This window comes from Sturnus vulgaris, chromosome 1 (assembly GCF_052056855.1).
Source record: "Sturnus vulgaris isolate bStuVul1 chromosome 1, bStuVul1.hap1, whole genome shotgun sequence".
Lineage (NCBI taxonomy): Eukaryota > Metazoa > Chordata > Aves > Passeriformes > Sturnidae > Sturnus > Sturnus vulgaris.
The window spans coordinates 136,170,981-136,177,959 of record NC_142243.1 but is presented as its reverse complement, the minus strand read 5'-3'; the positions used below and the strand labels follow the sequence as shown (position 1 = coordinate 136,177,959).

The 6,979-nt window shown below is 47.4% G+C and overlaps 1 protein-coding gene across 2 annotated transcripts in view; it reads left to right on the top strand.

The window, feature by feature from the left end:
• The first annotated feature begins 789 nt into the window (after positions 1–789).
• The window catches only part of NCALD (neurocalcin delta), a 58,545-nt gene continuing 52,355 nt past the window's right edge, over positions 790–6,979 (top strand). Inside the window, exon 1 of one of the 2 annotated variants that reach the window (XM_014879794.2) lies at positions 790–930. The gene's annotated coding sequence lies outside the window, so the exon portion shown is untranslated. The remainder of the gene's footprint in view (positions 931–6,979) is intronic. The other variant, XM_088155097.1, reaches the window with a different exon arrangement.

The window sequence follows — 6,979 nt, the reverse complement described above, 5'->3', positions numbered from 1 at the left end:
GAGAAGGCTCACAGGTGAGTCAGAATCAGGTGGAGACATGTGCTGCTTTGTCCCCCTTTCTGTGATGTTTTCTGGGAGCAGCTGGAGAAGTACAGGTTAGCAGAGGCTGAAGGACACGAGGCCGAGTGGCCAGGCAGCTCTGGGGGCCAGCCCGCAGTGACCCTGCACGGCCACTGCCCCCCATCACTACAGCACCGACCACTGCTGCCTCGCCCCGAATCTGGGCACAACCAGGGTGACCACGCGAGTGTCTCTGTGGCTATGAATAAAACTTCAGCTGCGTGTCACTTAGAAAGACCCTAATTTTGGCTAGCCAGCACATCACTGAGGTGTCCCAGCGCCCTCAGAGGGCAGCCCTTGTGCTCCTTTGCTTGGGCAAATCAGTGTGCAATGTCTCTGTCGGAGGTTGGGATGCAGGAGGAAGAGCGAGGCGTGTCCCTACAGGGACAGGGTTGGGAGGAAGGCGGCGATGGGACCGGCCCCGGAGCAGGCGGCTGCAGCCAGCCCGGGGTGTTCGGGGTGTTCGGGCTGTGTGGCCACCCCGATGGCTCCGATGGGAGCTGCAGCAGCCCGGGGTGCTCGGGCTGTGTGGCCACCCCGATGGCTCCGATGTGAGCTGCAGCAGCCCGGGGTGCTCGGGCTGTCCGGCCGCCCCGACGGCTCCGATGTGCGCGCAGTGTGACAGATGACCTATTGAAATAATTTGGGAGCAGGGCTGGCGTTGCCAGGACAACCAGCGCTCCTGGGCCATGTGACGGCCCCTTGACGTCAGGCGGGGGCTGAGCCTGCGGTCCCGGCCGCGCCGTCAAAGCCGGCGGAGACACAGACACAGCCCGGTGGATGCTGGAGTCATCCCCGCCACCGCCGCTGCTCAACCTCAGGGGCTGCCAGAGCATGGACTACTAAAAACTCGCATTTCTGCAGTGAGAGGTAACCATTTGCTTTATATTCTCATCAGGTTTGGGTTATTTTCCGTTAAAAAGAATGGAATACAAAGCAGCTTGTATCAGTGACTGATTTTTTTTTTTCACTTGTTTGTTTTGGCTGGAAGTTTGCCTTGATGAACAAGCCCAGCACTATCAGATAAATGCAAAGCAGCTTCCAGTTACTAATTCTGTGTGTAGACGGCAAAACGGAGTTAAATATATATTAATGATCCATGAAAGGAGAATAAAACGATATCGTTCTCATTTGACACTTAAGGAATACAAATTAACGTGAGTAATCCTAGGCTAATGCATTCGGGAGTTGAAAGAAATTATATTTAGGCATTGTGGTTTTTATACCTCCTTTGGAATTTGTAGTTTTTTAATGCTGCTCGGTTCCGGCGGGTTTGTACCCCATGTGTCCAGTGAGGGGGAAGCCAGCAGTCAATGCAGCCAGGAGCAGCTTAAAATCCAACTCTCAGAGTTGGAGCATTTCAATCATCTTTGTTCACGCGGAGTCCCCGCACCCTGCGCGCTCCCCGGGCTTTCTGCCCCTCTCCTGAGGCACGCGGCACTCTTCACTCTGGAGTGTTTACAGAGGAAAGAATCAAAACCTTCCTGAAAAATTATCTGAAATATGCCAAGAGAGCACCATTGCTGTACTACAGGCTTTCACCCTCTTTCTCACACACACACAGGGTTTGTTTTCTCTCTCTCTCTCTCTTTTTTCCTGTTGTGCATTGAGAGCAGTTAGAATAGCTAAAAAAAGAACTGCAGCATAAGCAGCATGATTTTTCAATCACCACAGTGATTGAAAAATGAAATGTTATTCGGGTCTTTTTGTAAAAACAAGAGGGAATTTGAGTCTGTTTCTGTATTGCAGTTACTCCGAGGTGGCTGTTGTGGGGAAGGATATCCCAGAGCTCCTGAAGTTTAGTGCCACAGGCTGAGTTTGTTTGTGTGGGAACATATAGATTTGTTTTAAGAACAGATTACAGCTGAAGCATCATGTGCGTTGTTTCCTGGAAAAGTATGTTAGATCTTTCTTATCTTCTCTAATTATATGCTCCTGTTCCCTTCCTCCCAAAGTTCAAAGGGTTTATCGATGATGGTAATGATTCTCTAAAGCAGCTGCTGGTCTAAAATGATGTGGAGCTACAAAACAATTCAAAGCACAGAGCAGTAAAAGATAAAAAAAAAAAAATCTATAAAAATTATTCTAATATTATCAAATGCAGCAAAAGTAATTGTTTCAGAAAGAGAGCCGAGACAGACTCTAAAACTGAAGGCACTTCTCTAAGGAAGTTATGGCTTAGTGCTCTGGATTTCACTGCATTTGCCATTCTTAGCAGAGAACAAGGATAAATGCTGAAACGTCTGAAATACCTAAACTGTCTGAAACGTCTAAACCATTACACTTGGTGTTATCTCATGAGTTCTTTCCGATTCAATTCTTATGCCCTAAAACATCATTGTTGGGGGGGCTGAAATATTTCAAATTGTCTTTATTAAATTCTTCACCTGATGCCACTGCACCAGTGCATGATGAATCTCGCCTGGTCCTCACGGGTGAGTTTTACCCAGGTTTTGCAGAAGCCTCGCGGTGCTGGAGGTGTTGGCACCCTGTGCACAGCCTTGCCATGCCTTGGGCTCTCAGTGTCCTGCCCAGGTGACCCCCTGGGCTGAGCTGGGCACGGCTCCTCCCCAGCTGATGTGGGGATCTGTGTCCCAGCCCACGGCAGTACATCCCCCTCCATCACATGTGAGTTCCCCAGACTGGAGAGGAGAGGTGGTTTATACAGCCCACCACCCTCTGGGGTCTGCTTGTTAACCAGCTTACAATGCTGGGGTAAGTCTGCAGAGGGACCGAGGCATGGAGTATGGGGACAGATTTGAGCTGAGTGGCACCTGCCATTCCAGAGAAGTCATTCACCCTCATGCCTGCAGGATTTGACTCCATGTGTGGCTGCTGTCACCTGCCAGATTTGACTTGAGTGATGATGCTCAGTGTGGGCTGAGGCTTATGCTCGTTCATTTAGGCTTGAATACAGTGTCCTGTAGCATTTGATGCCTTGAAACCACCTGTAAAGAAAAAAATAATTGATGCAACTTTTGCTCAAGAGCTATTCATTAGAAATACCTTAAAAATACCTTCCTCGTCTCCAGATGGAATAGACATATCTTTCTTTAGCGATACTGGGGTAGTATGGAAAAGGCTCTAACTTGACCTTAGAGTGAAGGATGATAAACCACTTCACATTTTACCAGATGGGTCCTGTACATTCTGTGGCAAGAAGTCTGAGAGGCAATGTTATAGGGGAAGCTGGTAAGTGCCACTGAGGTTGCACAGGGATGCATCCTGCCTGACAGTGACAGCTCTGTCCCCTCTTGATGAGTCTTTGGGGGCTTTGGGCATCCCATCACAAGGCTCCACCCATTTTGCCCCAGAGATGGGAATGAGTTGCAGGCACATGGGCATCTCACAGGTAGTGCTAGAGTCTGCAACTGGAGATGGCACAGGTCCCTGCTCAGGAGGGAAGGGAATGGTGTGTGAGAGTCATCCTGGGGCTATGTACCTCTACTTGATGATTTCATGCTCTTGTTTTCACTGGTCAGCTCTGTACCAAACCCTTTGGACAAGCACTCGTGTTTACCTTGGCAGTGTGTGAAGTTGCCAGGCAAGGTAATGCTAAGCGTCCTGCCATGTCTGTGCTGCCATGCTTCCACCCACCATGAGAAAGGAGCAAACAGCCTGTAGGTTCCTTCCCACCACTGAGAGGGGAAGGTGGCTCAGCCCATCCTTCACCTTCTGCCCAATGCCATAACTCTGACTGTGCCACTGTACTTGGGTTGAAATCCTCTGACATAAAGAGAAAAAATGTGAGATGTGCACGGGCTTGGCAACACTCCTGCTTTTAGGGAGTCTACACTGACCCTCCTGCTTCCCATCAGCCTTCATGCCTTTGCAAATGTCACCCCTTTGCACACACATGAGGAAGGGATGGTCTGTTCCTACAGTCTCCTTGTCCACGGCAAAGGGTGAGCAGACCAGCAATTTGTTGAATTCCAGCAATTCCCAAGGAATTGGAGCACTTCACCTTAGGAAAGACCTTGGCTTGAGATCTCCTCAAGTCTCTTCTCACACAACTGGATACAGCAGGGAAATCAAAAACAGATGTGAGCTGTTGATGCCTCTAGCCTCATAGTAATAACACACTCAGTGTGCTCTACCTTGATCTGCTTGAGCTGATGGGCAATGACAATCCAAATTTAGGCCGGAATCATAATAAAACCTAAAAACCCCTTGCAATGCAGAACACTACTCCTTGAATTTTTTCAAACAGAACACAATTTCTGCTGTCTTTTTAAAGGTCCTAGCTACTGCTTAGGCAATATTCATGGGGGGAATAAAATTCTCTGTAGAGGGTGGCAGTTGTCAGTGGAAACTGATGTTTCAGTATGGAGTTTCAGGATCTTAAATTACTTATTGTAAAAGTTAGATCCTACTCTGCTAAAAATCATTACATTGTGCTAATTTAATGTCTGCATCAACATTAGGAACAACTGGTTTAAATGATAGCTGAGCTGCAGAAGAGATTTGGCATTTTAGCCAACAATTGCTTTTCCACACAGATGCCATGTGCAGGGTACTCTGAATGCAAAACAAAAGTTGACCTGACTGTTGGTTCCAAGCTAAAGCAACAAAAATCCTAACTCTGGAATGTTTTTGGTAGTCATATTTTAGAAATAATCTTCTATGGTGAGCCAAAATCTATGCAGACAGTTATAGTCAGATAACAGTTTAAAAAATAGACCATGTTTTGGCTGTACTTTTGCTGCTGTTAAATTTATCTTCTTAAATAGCAGGGAGTGTGAGTTGAGGGTTGAGAAACAGTAATTTTGTAATTATTTTATATGGATTGAATTATTCTGTCATCAAATTTGCATTTCAGACAGCATTACAGTATGAAAATATAATTAGAAACTGTAATTCAGGAATTGCTGAATGTGATATTTCCCGGAGGGAGCACTGTGAAGAAGCTGCCCTTACTACAACTTTAGCAAATGTTGACATCTTATAGGTGGAAAATGTGAAGGCTGAGTAGTAAAGTTCCTCTCTCTCCTGTGGTCTTCACACACTCAGCTTTCTGCTGAACTTAATTTTTTCATGAGATTCATTTCCACAGAATCATCAAATCATTACGAGCTGAAGGGCTCAGATCCTGTTCTGCTGAATTTCAGTCTGGCTGTGCTGATAGCTGCTGAATTGCTTTCAGTCACAAAATGACACTGAGATAATGTAAGGATCTGATTTACATGCAGAAAAACCAAGAAGCTTGTAGTTTGGTCTGAAATGCTGGTTCCAATTTGCCCAGCACCTGAAATTCCCAGCCACACCTCCTTTCACAGAAGATAGCTGAGGATGCATCTTGGTTTAGCTCTGTTTATCTTCTTTTGTAGTTCAGTATTTTTTGCCGTACATGTTCTCAGTGTTATGCAGAGTTTTAGCTGCATAAAACCCACTGATGTCAATCCTTATGGTTTTTATTCTCGTGACAATCTATGGCTTATCATAGACATACTGGCTGGAAACAAATATGTCTTGTGTTTTTTAGCTGGGCTTGTGTTGATAAATCCCATGCACTTTTGTTTGAGACATGCACTTTTTTAGGAAAGCATCATCCATGGCCAAGTTATCACCTTGTTGGGGCATTGCTCAGGTCCTTACGTGAAACCAAGCCTGTGATGCACAAAGCAAGGATGGCACTGGGAGGAGGCAGAAGCTGAGTGTGGGGCATGCTGGATGCTTTGATGTCCCCATAAATCTGTCACAGCCCTGCTGAGTTACAGTGGCAGTGCTACTCAGAGGAAATGTCAGGACAGGAAAATGAGAACTGTGGACCTGTGACTTCAAGGATGTTGTGGATAACTGGGCTGGCTGGTGATGTGGTTCCTAGCGACCCAGGGACACTGTCACCTCCAGAGTGCTCTGAGGATCAAGACTGTTTTCCCATGGCTGCCCAGGGCTACCCTACTGCAGCCAGCCCTGTCATTTTCCTGGGCTCAGGGGAAGATGTCTGTCCCATAGCTCAGATTTTAGGTGATGCACATCCTGCTGCCTGTGTCTGGTATTTGCAATGTGAGCACAGGACAGGAGCTTCAGGGTGTCACTGCAGATGACCATTTCTGTTAGTTAGGGAGGGTGCAGTAAGCCAGGTTAGCTGTTCAGGGACAAGTGGCCTCCCTTGAGGTGCAAGTGCTGGTGGGACAGGTGGAACATGAGCATTCCTGAACATCGCAACTGCATTTTTGCACATTTACTTAGGAACTGCAAAGGAGCAGGAGGCAGCATTTCAACTGTGTCTGCACATGGGAGCTGAAAGGCTTCGAGACAGGTTTATACCTGCCACATGTGTCACAAAGCCTCTTAGCTGTGTGCTGAATTTCACTGTCAAGAGAATGGGGCTTTGGGAGCAGTCCAGAGCCAGGCTGTCCAGCCACAGGTGCAGGGTGGACCAGGAGGGATGGACAAGGAGGGAAGGACAGCCCTTGGCAGGGCTGACTGAGTGTGGCTGGCAGGATGTGTCCAGGGCAGGCTGCAGTCATTGCTCTTGCACTGCTGCATCTGCCCATGCAGGGACCTCTGGCAGTGCTGCCTCATGTCCCTGAGCATCTGCAGGACAGGCCAGACAGAACTTTTGTGAAACAGAGCTGTCTGAAGGAGTTGGGAAAATGAAACACTCTGCCTGTGTTAGCAGTGATGCAGTGATGTTCAGCTGCCATGTGATGTAGCTGTGGCTAACAGGGCTGCTCTCTCTTCTGGGCACTGGGTTCAAAGTAGGGCTGGAGGAACTCTGCACAGGCAACCCTTGTGCAGTGCCTGCTACTTGACAACAATAGTTTCATGCTTGTTCTGCTATTATAAATAGAAGAGACCAGCTTTTGGAGACACCCAACATTACTTGTAGAGAGGTTTTATTAGACAGGCAGATCAGGTGGTTTACAGGCTATCACCCAAGAGAAAACAAGTTAAAGCTGAAGAAGCTCAAAGT